The 14,902-nt window shown below is 39.7% G+C and overlaps 1 protein-coding gene across 10 annotated transcripts in view; it reads left to right on the forward strand.

Annotated features, from left to right (window-relative positions):
• Positions 1-14,902, forward strand: part of CPEB1 (cytoplasmic polyadenylation element binding protein 1) — a 119,923-nt gene that overhangs the window by 31,434 nt on the left and 73,587 nt on the right. The gene's annotated exons all lie outside the window — the stretch shown is intronic.

Here is a 14,902-nt window from a genome sequence, read left to right on the forward strand (position 1 = left end):
CGTTTGAATTAGCTACATTTCAAGGGCTCTGTAGTCACATGTGACTAGCGACTACTATACTGGATGATGCAGCTCTTGGATATTTTAATAGCTTTTAAAATGCGTGCAAGTCAACAAGCATTTGGTTTTCCTGATATTTCGGGTGTTCCACAGAACAGTGGAGGGAGAGGGCAGTGTCTCCTGAAGACAGTTCTTCTCAAGGAGGCTTGGATGTCCCAGCAGTGTTTCATAATCTTTTTGTGGGAGTTGCAACATATTATGGGAATGTTGTTGGACTATTCTTTGACTTATTTTAGATGAAAGCGAACGTGTTTTTAATTTTTTAAATGGACCTTGAAAATATTTGGTAAAACAGGGGTTCTCAGAACAAGGACTGGTAATTGCTGTTTCTTTAGTTGTAAATTCATTGATTTATCTTTAACTTTGCCTTGGAAGTAATTCCCACAAAAATGCAGAAGCATGTGAACATAAAGTAAGTGTTTAAGGGGGAAGTTTATTAGGAAGGAGATGGCCCCATAGAAATTTATTTATTAAATTGTGCTGGGAGAAAAATGAGAGAAGAAAATGGGAACTGAGGGATACGGGTGGGTCTTGTCTCTTCTGACTTCCAAAAAAGTATACGTGTAACGTTTCCTGTTAATTGGAGTAAGCCGTGAGCTAACTCTTATTCTTTATTTAGCTTGTGTCAAGTGAAAGATTCAGAGAACCTGCCTGGTTCTATGTGTGTGTGTTTCTCTTTTCAGAAAGTTGCATGAATTATATTCCAGTAAGAATGACAGTCAACAGTGATTTAAATCTCACTGGATTGCTTCAGACACGCTGGAATGTTTATGGTCTATAGCAGAGCGTTTTTCAGCTAATGCTAGGTTGTTGACCTGAGTAAGGGGAAGGACTCCTGGTCAGTGAGATGGGGGCTTCGAGGTGTGCATGTTCACAGTTGGCCAGGGCACCCAGTGGCCTCAGTGGTAAGATCCAGGTTCTGGTCACTGACTGGCCAACCTATAAGGTGTAGACTTCTTGAGCTCTACAGAGGGGCCATCTCAGGGCATAGGTTCAAGAAGTGCAATGGGAAGAGTACCTGGAAGAAATAAGGGAAACCTGGGTTGTAAGGTTGACCTTGGGCAGTGAGACAAAGTAGATAGTTTTTTCCAGCTGTAGGACAGGATGGTGCCGGCCCCAGATGCCCCACAGGGTTCTCCTTGTTGGGGGCTGGTGGGGGTGCTCAGTAAGGAAGCGGTGCTGCAGCTTGAAGGGACCTCCCGTAATTGTAGGAGAGGTTCTGGTCAAGGTAGCTGGTGTTCTGTGCCCTTTGCACGTACCTAGCCCCTGCTGTGTGGTCACCTCTCGTTGTCCCCGCCTGAGATGCTGGTTCAGGGTGTGGGCTCTGGATCTTGAGAGGTGAGGCGGGGATGCTGGCCTGGAGCAGAGAGCAGCATTCCCAGGCTTACGCAGCAAGGAAAAACCCACCTTGTGGTTAATGCACAAGTAAACCTGGGTGTGTATTTTCCATGAAGCTCTTTAACCTGAACTTATAGCTTCTGGTCAGAAGTAATCTTGTTACCTAAGTAGATAATCAGCATTATAGAAACCCAAGAACAAGATTGGTTAGAACAGTGTTATATAACTAGGGGCAGTTTGGTGACAACAAAAGCTAAAGTAGCCGTACAGTGGAATGTCCTGCAGTTATTAATACGTTTGTAGTAGATTACTTAATGATGTAGATAGTCACAGTACCTGAAGTGAAAAAGCAAAGTACAAAACAGTGTGGTCTCAGGGATGTATATATGCATAGAAAGACTGGAATGGCAAGGTGTAAATGTAACAGTGAAGGTGTAATAGCTAATTTTTTTTTTTCTGTGTGCTTTTCCCCACTAATTCTTCTGTAACAAACATATTTTATATATATAATAAGAACAACTTGTTAAAAAAGTATTTCTTGGCACAGTGTTTCAGCATTGATATTTGGATTTTGCATAGGTACATTTAATTGTGCAACTTGCTTCATATAGGTACACTTAACTTTGCAGTAGTTATATGCTATTTGTTTTTTTCATTTGAACAAGTGTTTGATTTATCACTTAGAAGGCTTGTGTTATCTGTGACAGAATTTCATTGCATATACTATGCAGTGAGAGTCGTATCAGAACTTTGCAAGTCAGCTGGTAAGGTGTTACTGGAAAAGTGCTGTGAACAAGGTCCAAGGAGGGAGAGACTGTGTTGGTTAGGGAGTGAAGAAACACTGTCTGGATGATGCAGCATTTGAAATAAGCCTTGAAGAAGAAAAAATTACTTCAGTGTAATTGGATATTGAGTTAGGTTTGTTGTTGATTCAGGATTGACATTGGGGTCCAAAGCTGAGGTCTAAGATGGTTAGATGACCTGTGGTACAGTGACAGTCCCCAAGAGTGGGAGCCAGATACCTCACTGGGGGCTTCCAAAGAGGCCACAGAGCTGTCCCTCTACCACAGACCTCACCTCAGCCTTTCCCTGAGCTGTCTAGGAAGACTGGGGCGGGCAGCATGCAGGGTAACTCTCTCCCCTCTTGCTGGAGCACAGCAAGGCAGGCACTGCTTCCGCTGTCAAGCGGAGTGAGGGGAGTGTCTCCAGAGAGGAGCATTTGTGTAGATGGAAATTGCTTCTAAGAAGGAACACAAGGTTGTTGAACCCCTTGTAAGGCAGTAGACTTGCTGATTGTCCTTGACTGAGTAGAGGTGAGAGAGAACTTGAGAGGATGATGTGGGGCAGGGAGGGCGGGAGGGCGGCTGGAGCTGTCTGAATGCCCACCAGCTGACGCGCAGGGAAACTTCCTCTGGTTCAGGAGATGTTGTGGGAGGCTGGAGTTTTCTGGCTGGTATTGCGGCAAGACCTTTGTTGTTGTGGGTGGGGTTGGGGTGGGGCTGGGAGGTTAGGCCAGAGCTGGACCCCTCATTCAGGCAGCTCCTCAGAGAGGGTGCCTGCCTCCTCAGGGGCCCTTCCCCACTCCCCGCCTAGTCCTTTAAAATTCTGAGGAAGGAAGGAAATGGGCTGTAAATGGACATGTGATTGAAACATAAATGAACTGAGTTATTGTTACGTGTCTGTCAAGTGTGAAAACTGTTAAGATGACTTTAAGGGACTTCTTAACTATGGGATGGGCCTGAGGCGCAGTGTCTGGAGGGAAAAGTTTCATGTTAACTCACTGAGATGAGACCTCTCAGAGACTAGTTAAAGTAGTTGGAAGCTCAGAAGAGGGATAGATAAGTTAAAGTAGTTCACAGGAAGTAAGGGGTGGGACTGAAACGCTGATTAATATTTTTTTATTATAATGTAATACACATACAGAAAAGTCCACATCATAAGTGAAGAGCTCACACTGTCTCCAGCTGAACATAGGCAGGTAACCAGCAATGCAGATCTAGATGAGCTGCCAGCTTTCAATTTAGGACCAAAGAAGTGTATAATTGTAGCCGGATATATTGAATTTCTGACTGAGATGGTTTCCTTTTTTATTCTGAGAGTATCATCCCTAAATTATCTTAAAAGCTGTTCTGAAATAAATTTTAATATATTCAATCCCAGCTAACAGGAGACAGTTGAAATTACTCTTGGGAAGTCTTACGTCCCATAAAGTAATTTTTTTTTCCTGAAACCTTTAATATATGGCTTTAACAGTTAAATTTTTAAATTTTAGTCTGAGTATAACACTATATACAGAAAAGTATGTATGATATATACCTAAAAGTATGATACTTTTACTAGGATAAATATGCAAATTTAGTGAGTTTTCACGCACTGAACAGATCTTGTATATCCACTGAACAGATCTTGTATATCCACTTGTATATAGAGATAGTAGACCAGAAGCCCCTGGCAGCCCTACAGCCTCTTAACTAGTGAAGGGTAAACCACTGTGCTAACTTTTAAATGCATATGTTCTGCCTGTTGCTGAACTTACATACATAGAACCATAAGTGTGTGCTCTTCAGCTGTTAGATTCACCTATTCATAGCCAGTGGTTGTGGATCATTTGTTCCCATTGCTGTACTGTATTCTGTTGTGTGAATATATTCCAGCTTTTTCTACTGTTAATAGACATTTAGGGCTATTCTGAATAGTGCTACTCCGAACATGTGTTTTGGTGAACTTACTTGTATTGGGTGTATCCTGGGAGTGTTGGCTGGTAGAGTATCTGTGATTTCAGCATTAATGCATGCTGCCAGTCTCTCACAGCAGTTGCACCAGTTCACACTTGTGACACTCACTGTCAGATGGTTTGGGTTAGTTCTGCATCCTCACCAAGATTTGGTATTGCTTTTTTTCCCTTTGACTATTTTGGTGAGTATGTAGTGGCATCTCTATTGTGGTTTTAAGTTTCCTTTCCCTGATGACTTACGAACTTGAGCATCTTTTCATAATGTTTGTTGACCTTCGCATATCCTCTTTCCTAAAGGGCCTCTTCAAGTCTTACACACTAATATTTCTTTAGAATTACCTGCCTTTTTCCTGTTTAGCTATAGCTATTTTCTGTTGACTCTTTTATATATTCTACACTATGAGTTCTTTGTCTGATATATATAATAAAAAATCTTTTCTCCAAACCTGTGGCTTGTGTTTATACTCTTAATTGGTATTTTTTAATAACAATTTAAATTTTATGGAGTGCAGTTTATCAACTTTTCAGTTATGGCTAATGCTTTGTTGTGTCCTGTTTGAGAAGTGTTTTCCTATTCCAAAGTCATGAAGATATTCTGCATTTCATTTAAAAAAACTTACTGTTTTACCTTTCAGTCTTAACATTTGCAGCCCGTCTTAGATTTCATATTGTACACAATGTAAGGTGGAAGGTCAAGGTTCGTTTTGTTCTGCATAGATGGCCAGTTGACCCAGCACCACGTCGGGGAAAAAAATCTCTTTTCACTGTACTGCTGTCGCCTTTCTCATAAGTCAAGCATCTATATTACATGTGCACGTCTGTTTCTGGAGGCTTTTCTCTTCCATTGTTCATCTGTCCTCATGTCTTAGAGACCACAGCTTTCTAGTCGATTTTGATACTTGGTTGTGAAGTGCTCTATTTTTATCCTTCGTGATCCTTGGTTCCTCTTGGACATTTGCATTTCCACATAGTGATGGGGTGGAACAACATGACACTTGTCAAGCTGAATCCATGACTATGTGGAGATGCAAAAGTTTTTGTTTATATTAAAAAATACTTTGTGTAGTTAAAAGAATACATGTAGCATATAAGCTGTGGTATCAGCCCAAAAAGGTCTCCAGAACTGTGCCCCAGAGTTCTTTTCTTTTATACTGTCTAGTGTGTTTCTATATGTTGTATAATTAAAATTGCTGACTTAAATGAAATCATGGCAGGAATGCTGTTCTGGTGCTTAAATGAATGTTCTCTGCCTCGAAAAATCCTACCCTTATTTAAGAGTGACTTGGTTTTCATCTCTGAAAAGCTTCTCACGTGTTCTATTGTCTGTTTGGCTCTATTAGATGGAACAGGATCATTCTTGGCTGTTGCAGATTGTTACCGACCCACTATGTGGTGGTATAAATATAAACATGTATGTTCTCTAAGTGGGGAGGTTATAGTTTTGAAGAAAAACATACTCAGTTTGCCCATTTCATAATAAACATACACAAATTAAGTGCAGATTCTGGATGCAGGTTCCTTGAGAACAAATCCTGGCGGTGCTACTGACTTGCTCTAACCTTAAAGGTTAAGTTTTCATGACACAGGAGTAGTAATAATACACATTTATAGGATTTTTGTGACGCTTGAATAAGATACATGTATTGAATACCTAAATAATGCCTGTAACTGCACTTACTAAATGCTGGTAGTACATGATTATGATGGTGTGTGTATATATAGCATGCAGTCATGAGAGCATTGCTGTGTTCATGTGTTTTTTTTATTAAACTTTTTATTTTGTGAAAGAACCCACCTGTCAGTGCGGAAGACAGGGTTCAGTCTCTGGTTGGGAAGATCACCTGGAGGAGAGCATGGCAACCCTCTCCAGTATTCTTGCTTGGAGAATCCCATGAGCAGAAGAGCCCGGCAGGCTACAATCATAGGATCACACAGAGTCAGACACAACTGAAGTGACTTAACAATGCTGTGATAGTTTCAGGTGGGCAGCAGAGGGACTACTCAGCCATACATACACTTCAGTCTGTTATCCCCCAAACTCACCTGGGTCATGTCTTTTTTAAAAGGTGGACTTCTGAGCCTTCCCTGGTGGTCCAGTGGCTAAGACTCTCCACTCCCACTGCAGGGGCTGCAGGTTCAGTCACTGGTCAGAGAACTAAGATCCCACATGGTGTGCAGCATGGCCAAAAGAAAAGATTTTTTATGTTAAATTCTGTTTGCACATTCAATGTTGATAACATCTAGGATTTTTTTTATTGTGGCAAAAATAAAATTTACCATCTAAAGTATTTTTGGGTGTACAGTTCAGTGATACTAGATACATTCACATAGTTGTGCAAAAGTCGCCACCTTATCGGCCTAACTCTTCATCTTGTAAAACTGGAACTCTACCTATTGAGCAGTAATTCCCCATGCTTCCTTCCCCTAGGTGTTGGCAGCCACCATTATACTTTGTCTTTATGGTTTTGACCAACTTCAGATATGTGGAATCATACACGTGTTTGTCTTTTTTGTGACTTATTTCAGTTAGGATAATGTCCTATCCTAACAAGGTCTATCCATGTTGTAGCGTATAGCAGATTCCTTTCTTTTTCAGGCTGAATAATATACTCCATTGTACACATGCAGCACATTTGCATATCCATTCGTCCATCAGATGGGTGCTTGGGTTGCTTGCACGTTTTACCTTTTGTGATTAATGCTGCTGTGAATGAACATAGGTGTACAGGTATTTCTTTGAGATCTTGCTTTCAACTCTTTTGGGGTATATACCAAGAGGTGTAATTGCTGGATCACACAGTAATTTTCTTAAATTGCCATACTATTTTTCACAGAGGCTCTACTGTTTTTCATCATCTCCTGGTAGCCTAAGGGTTCCAATTTCTCCACACCCTCACCAACACTTTTCTCTTCTTTTTTTTGACAGTAGCCATCCTAATGGGTGTAAGGTGGTGTCTCATAGTAATTTTGGTTTGCATTCTCTTGTGATTAGTGATGTTTAGCATATTTTCATGTGCTTATTGGTCATTTCTGTATCTTCTTTGTAGAAGTATCTGTTCATGCCATTTCCCACTTGTAAATTGAGTGGTTTGGTTTCTCATTGAGTTTTAAGAGTATCTCTCTGTATTTTAGATGTTAATTCCTTATTGGATGTTGATTTGCAAATATTTTCTCCCATTCTGTGAGTTACTTTTTACTGTGTAGAATAGTGTGTTTTGATGTACAAAGTTTTTACATTTTCATGAAATCTCATTTGTCTATTTTCTTTTGTTACTTGTGCCTGTGAAGTCATATTCAAGAAATCATTGCCAGACCCAGTGTTGTGAAAATTTTGTCCTGTGTTTTCTACTAAGTTTCATTGTTTCGGGTCTTATATTTTGTTCATTGATCTACTTTGAGTAACATGGCATTGGGTGAGAGTCCAACTTCATTCTTTTGCAAGTGGATGTCCAATTCTCCAAGCACCATTTATTGAAGACTGTTCTTTCCCCTATTCAGTAGTCTTGCTGCTGCTAAGTCACTTCAGTCGTGTCCGACTCTGTGCAACACCATAGACGGCAGCCCACCAGGCTCCCCCATCCCTGGGATTCTCCAGGCAAGAACACTGGAGTGGGTCGCCATTTCCTTCTCCAGTGCATGGAAGTGAAAAGTGAAAGGGAAGTTGCTCAGTCGCGTCCAACTCTTCGCGACCCCATGGACTGCAGCCCACCAGGCTCCTCCGTCTATGGGATTTTCCAGGCAAGAGTCCTGGAGTGGGGTGCCATCGCCTTCTCCGATTCAGTAGTCTTGGCATCTTGTTAAACGTCATTTGACCATGTCTGCAAGGGTTTATTTCCAGACCTTCTATTCAGTCTGTATGTCTGTCTTTATGCTAATACTGCACCGTTTTGATTACCATATCTTTGAGGTAAGTTTTCAAATCAGGAAATGCTGAGTCCGGTTCTGTTGATCTTTGTCAAAATTGTTTTGACTGTTCAGGTCACTTGAGATTCTATGTGAATTTTAGGACAGGTTTTTCTGTTTCTACAAAAAGTCATTGGGGTTTTGATAGGGATTGCATTGAATCATTTTGAATAACATTAACATTTTAACAATATGAAGTCTTCCAATTCATGAACATGGGATGTGTCTACATTTATTTATGTTGTCTTTAATTATTTTCAGCAGTGTTTTGTAGTTTTAATTTACAAGTTTTTTACCTTCTTGGTTAATTCCTAAGTATTTTATTCTTTTTGATGTTGTTATAAATGGTATTGTTTTTGTAATTTCCTTTTCAAATTGTTCATTGTGTATATGAATGCAGCTGATTTTGGTGTGTTGGCTTGGTATCTGCTGGCTTTGCTGAATTCATTTATTAGCTCTAACAGCATTTTTTGTGGAGACTAGGATTTCCTGCATATAAGTGTATTCTACTCAAACAGATAATTTTACTTTTTCCTTTCCAACTTGGATGCCTTTTATGTTTCTTGTTTAATTAATTGCTCTGGCTGAAACTTCCAGTAATATGTTGAATAAAAGTTGGTGAAAGCAGACATCTTTGGTTCCTGATCTTAAGAGAAAAAGTGTTCAATCTTTCACCATTGAATATGACATTTTCTGTGGGCTTTACGTATATGGCATTTATTATATGAAGGTAATTTCATTCTGTTCCTATTCTGTTAAAAAAGAGGGTTTGTTCAGGAAAGGATGTTGAATTTTTAATAACATTTATTTACTTGTTTGACTGCATCAGGTCTTAGTTGCAGTTAGGGTGTTGCTTTGAGATCTTTCTTGTTTTTTAATGTCATCTTTTCTAGATACAGATTTCCTTCATTGCACCACTTTTGCTGTGGCCCTTAAGTCTTTGTATGTTGTGTTTTTGTTCTCATTTGTTTCTGAATGTTTCTCGTTTCCCTTCTCCGTTCTTCTTTGATCCCTTGGTTTAAAACTGTTACTCAGTTTTCTCAGTTTTGTGAATTTTTGAGTTTCAGTTTTGTTACTGATTTCTATCTAACTCCGTCCTGTTGTTGTCAGAGAAGATGCTTTGTATGATGTCTTTAAAAATATATGGAGACTTTATTTGTTGCCTGAGGTATGGAAAATGTCCCATAGACACTTGATAACGTGTATTTGTTGTTGGATAGAATGTTCCATGAGCTTTCCAGGTGGCACTAGTGGTGAAGAATCTGCCTGCCAGTGCAGGAGACACAAGATAAGTAGTTTTGATTCCTGGGTGAAGATCCCCTGGATGAGGAAAATGGCAACCCATCCCAGTATTCTTCCCTGAAAAGTTCCATGGACAAGAGAAGCCTGGCGGGCTACAATTCATGGGGTTGCAAAGAGTCGGACACGACTGAACACACACACACAGTTCCATATATGTCTGTTAAATCTAATTGGTTAATTTTGTTGTTCAGCTGCTGTACTTCCTTATTTAAATATCTTCTGTCATTTATTCACTATTCTGAGTGGGATATTTAAGTCTCTGACTGTTATTGTAGAACTGTTTCTCTCCCTTCAGTTCTTAAGTTTTGCTTCATACATTTTGGTAATTATATATTGTATAGTTATATTGAGGGTTTTAGTAACATATAGAGTCTCTTCTTGTCTGTATTAACTTTTCCGTGGTCTGTTTTGCCTGCCATTAGTGTGGCCACCCCTGCTGTCTGCTGGTTGCTGTTCGTGTGTAATATCTTTCTATGTCCTTTCACTTTCCTTCTGTTTCTGTCTTTGGATCTCAGGTGAGTCTCTTGTAGTGAGATCTATGGGATCAAGTGTTTTTATCCATTCTCCATATCTCTGTTTTTTGATTGGAGAGTTTAATCCATTTATATCATTTAATTGCTGATAAGGAGAAGACTGAGATCAAATTGACAATATCCGCTGGATCACAGAATAAGCAAGAGAATTCCAGAAAAACATATGCTTCATTGACCATGTTAAAGCCTTTGCCTTTGTGGATCACAACAAACTGTGGAAAATTCTTCAAGAGGAAGGAATACCAGATCACCTTACCTGCCTCCTGGCAAAACCTGTATGCAGGTCAAGAGGCAACAGTTAAGAGCCAGACATGGAACAATGGACTGGTTTCAAATAGGGAAAGAAGTACATCAAGGCTATATATTGTCACCCTGCTTATTTAACTTATATGCAAAGTACATCATGCAAAATGCTGGGCTGGAGGAAGAACAAGCTGGAATCAGGATCAGAGGGAGAAATATCAATAACTTCAGAGATGCAGATGACACCACCCTTATGGCAGAAAGTGAAGAAGAACTAAAGAGCCTCTTGATGAAGGTAAAAGAGGACAGTGAAAAAGCTGGCTTAAAACTCAACATTCAGAAAACGAGTTCATGGCACCCATCACTTCATGGCAAATAGATGGGGAAACAATGGAAACGGTGACACTTTATTTTCTTGGGCTCCAAAATCAATGCAGATGGTGACTGCAGCCTTTAAATTAAAAGACGCTTGCTCCTTGGATGAAAAGCTATGACCAACTTAGCATATTAAAAAGGAGAGATGTTAATTTGCCAACACAGGTCCACAGAGTCACAGCTATAGTTTTTTCAGTAGTCATGGTAGATGTGAGAGTTGGACCTTAAAGAAGGCTGAGTGCCGAAGGATTGATGCTTTTGAACTGTGGTGTTGGAGAAGACTCATGAGAGCCCCTTGGACTGCAAGGAGATCAAACCAGACAATCCTAAAGGAAATCAACCCTGAATATTCACTGGAAGGACTGATGGTGAAGCTGAAGCTCCAATATTTTGGCCACCTAATGTGAAGAGCTGACTCATTAGAGAAGACCCTGATGCTGGGAAAGATTGAAGGCAGGAGCAGAAGGGGACAACAGGACAAGATGGTTAAATGGCATCACCTACTCAATGGACATGAGTTTGAACAAGCTCTGGGAGATGGTGAAGGACAGGGAAACCTGGTGTGCTGCAGTCCATGGGGTCACAAAATGTTGGACATGACTAAGTGACTGAAAAACAGCAACAAAGGAGAAGACTGACTTTTACCATTTTTCCTATATGCCTTATAGCCTTTTGTCTCTCATTTTCTGCATTCTTGTCTTCTGTGTTTAGTTGATGTTTTTGTAGTGAAATGTTTAAATTCCTTCTTAATTTTTTGGTGTGTAAATTCTGTAGCTATTTTTGTGGTTGCCATGGGGATTACATTTAATGTCAAAGTTATAAGACTATAATTTGAGTTTACAGCAGCTTAACTTCAGTAACATAGAAAAACTTCTGCTCTTCTGCAGCTCTGTCCCCACCCCTTTCCGTTTTTGATGTCATAAAATTATGTCTTTATACTAGTGTGTACCTCAAAAGATAAACTTAAAATTCTTTCAGATGCATTAGTCCCCTAAATTATGTAGACAATAAGATTGGGAGTTATAAACAAAAGTTACAGTAATACTAGCTTTTACATTGTTTTTTTTTTTTTTCCTTAAATGTATCAGTCTCTTAGATCATGTAGAAAAAGGGTATAGCTACCAGCCTTTATTAACAGTCATGCTTGCTTTTGTAATTGCCTGTATATTTCCCTGTATTGAGATCTTTTTTCCTCCATGTGGTTTCAGGTCACTGCCCAGTGTCCTCTCATTTTCCCTTGCTGGGCTGCTTTTCTTACAGGGCAGGTTGGTCACAAGCCCCCTCAGCATTTGTTTATCTGGACATATCCTAGATTTCTCCCTCACTTTTGAAGGACAGTTTTGCTGGATACAGGATTCTCAGTTGAGAGTTCTTTTTCTTTTAACAATTTGACTCTCAGCCCTCAGTTTTCTGGCCTCAATGGCTTCTGATAAGAAATCTGTTGATAATCTTATTGAGGATCCTTGTATGTGATGATTTGCTTCTCTCTGCTCCTTTTAAGGTCCTCTGTGTCTTTTTTCTTAAAAATTTGATTATAATGTGGCTTGGTGTGAGTCTCTTAGAGTTCACCTCACTTGGAGTTTTTTTGACCTTCATTGTTTATATTCATTTTAATCAAATTTCAGAAGTTCCCAACCATTATCTCTTATCAGATATTCTCTCTGCCTCCATCCCCACATCCCCTCCTCCTGGGATTCTCAGGATGAATTTGTTAGTCTACTTAATGATGTCCCACATGTCCCTGGTGTTCTGTTCATTTACCTTAAATCTTTATTTAAAAGTATTTATTTACTTTTTGGCTCTGGTGGGTCTTCGTTGTGGTGCAGAGGCTTTCTCTAGTTGTGGTGAGTCGAGGCTACTCTCTAGTTGTGGTACGTGGGCTTCTCATTACAGTGGCTTCTTCCATTGCAGAGCACAGGCTCCAGAGTGCATGGGCTTAGTTGCAGCATGTAGGATCTTAGTTCCCAGACCAGGGATAGAACACATGCCCTTGCATTGCAAGGTAAATTCTTAATCACTGAACCATGAGGGAAATCCCTTAAATCTTTTTTTCTTTCTGTTCGTAAGTCTTGACAGTTTTCATTGTGCTATCTTTAGGTTCACTGATTTCTTCTGCTTGGTCAAATATGCTGTTGAAACTATCTAGTGAAATTTTCATTTCAGTTAGTGCATTTTTCAGCTGCGGAATTTCTTTTTTCTTTTTCGTTTTGTTTTGAGGTTCTCTCTCTCTCTCTCTCTCTCTCTCTCTCTCTCTCTCTCTCTCTCTCTCTCTCGTCCATGCTGTGGAACTTGTGGGATCTGAGTTCCTTGACCAGGGATTGAACTTGGGCCCTTGGCAATGAGAGTTCAGTGTCCTAACCACCAGACTGCCAGGAAATTCCTAGGTTTTCTCTCTTTATTACATTCCATTGTTCATTTCACACATTGTTTTCTTGACTTTCTCTACATCCTCCTTTAGTTCTTTGAGTATTTTCAAGATCATTGTTTAAAGTCTTTGGCATATTTGCCATTAGGTCTTTTTCAGGGACAGTTTTACTGATTTTTTTTTTTCTTTGAATGGGCCATACTATCCTATTTCTTTGTATGCCTTGTGATTTTTTTCATTGGATGCTGTATGTTTGAATCTAATAATATGGTAAGTCTGGAAAATTAATTCTCCTCCTCCCCCATAGTTTGCTGTTTTTATGGTTTTGCTTTGTTTTGGTTATTGTAGCCTGCTTCTGTCAAGGATCAGCCTGAGGAGTCCTCACAGGTGTTTACTGAGCCTTGCCCTGGGCACATGCAGCCGCATCTAATTTTCCCCACACATGCAGTTGTTTTAAAATGCCGTAGTCTTTAATATCTGGCTCCCACGAGAAAAGGTGAAAAATAAAGGATGAAAGTGAGAGGCAAGGTTGGGGGAATGGCACCAACCCATTTAATCTTCTGCAAGCCACTTCAGCTGGAGGCGGTGGGCCTTGCAGCAATTGAATAGTGCAACAACAAGGTGCAAGAATGGCTGCCTACCTGCGTCTGGACCTTTGTGATCAGAAGGAACAGTGTGATCAGAGCACAGATCATAGTATTTGCAGGAGACGGTCCTTTTTGCATACTCTTACTCCCACAAACTGTCCTAACTGTTACAGGAACATGTGGGCATAGATGGCTTTTACTGTGCTGAGAGCTGAAATTGACTGAAATTAACAGCAATTTACCTTCCGAGTTTTCCCTTTGAAGTTGCAAACCTTCAACAGACTTCAACAGAGTCCTGAAATAGTTCCATCCTTATAGATTCAGCTAGTACAGTTGTTGCCTAGCTGGTGAGACAGATTCCTGGTGCTTCCTCATCTTCCATCTTCCCAGAACCCTCCTAACACTTAGGATTTTAGTTGTAGTTTTGATATGTGTGATATGCATACATCACGTATTTAGATTTTAGTAACTTCACTGGTTTCTTAGATTATCATTTTTTACTTGGTTCATTTTTGGACTGGTTTGCTTGACTTTCCTTAATTAAGGGTACCATACTTAAGAAATTGCTAAAACCATTGTACACACTAATAAATTATACAGTACCCGCATAAGTACTACTCTCATTACCAGTACCCCCAAAGACCCCCATGTTTTCCCTAAAGATCACATTTCCCTTTCTCCAGATGCAACCATTATTTTTCTGTGTTTTCTTTGATGTATGTTATTCCCATGCCTGTAAAACTAAAATGTATCTAAAATTTGAACTTTATTAAATGCTTTTATGAAACGCATTCATGTTGCATGCAACTGTAATTTGTTAACATTGATGGCTGTATAGAGTATCATGAAATACCTAACAGTTTTCAGTTTTGATGTTCAACATTTAGGTTGTTTCTAGTTTGGGGCTGTTAAACAGTGATGGAATGATTTTTATTGTGCATGAATCCTGACAGACAAGCTCCCTAAGTTTGAGGTTCTTTAAAATTAATAGATAATTCCAAACTTTCCCAAAGAAGCTGTACTATTTTACAGTACTTTTGCACCAGCAGGGTGTGTTAGTGCCAGCTGCTTCATACCAGCATCAAGTACTGAAATTATCAACTCTTCTTCATGTAGCTGTTCTTGTGGATGGAGTGTTACCCATTATGGTTTAAAATTTGTATCTTCCGAATACCTACTGAGGTTTTAACATTTTCATGCTGTTGGCCACTTCAAATACTGTCCTACCGTGTAGTTACGCAGTCGTGGATGCTGTTCTCAGTTGGGCGAGTCAGATTTGTAGGCAGTATTTATTCTGGCGGAGACCTTTGTTGGATACATGCATTGCTAATATTTCCCGCATTTGGGGCTTATCTTTTAGTCTCCTAATGTTGTCTTTTGATGATGATAAGTTCTTCATTTTAAGATGGTTCCAATTAATTGATTTTTTAAATTTTCAGTTAGCATTTTCATGCCATACTTC

The sequence above is a fragment of the Bubalus bubalis genome, chromosome 20 (genome assembly GCF_019923935.1).
Source record: "Bubalus bubalis isolate 160015118507 breed Murrah chromosome 20, NDDB_SH_1, whole genome shotgun sequence".
NCBI lineage: Eukaryota > Metazoa > Chordata > Mammalia > Artiodactyla > Bovidae > Bubalus > Bubalus bubalis.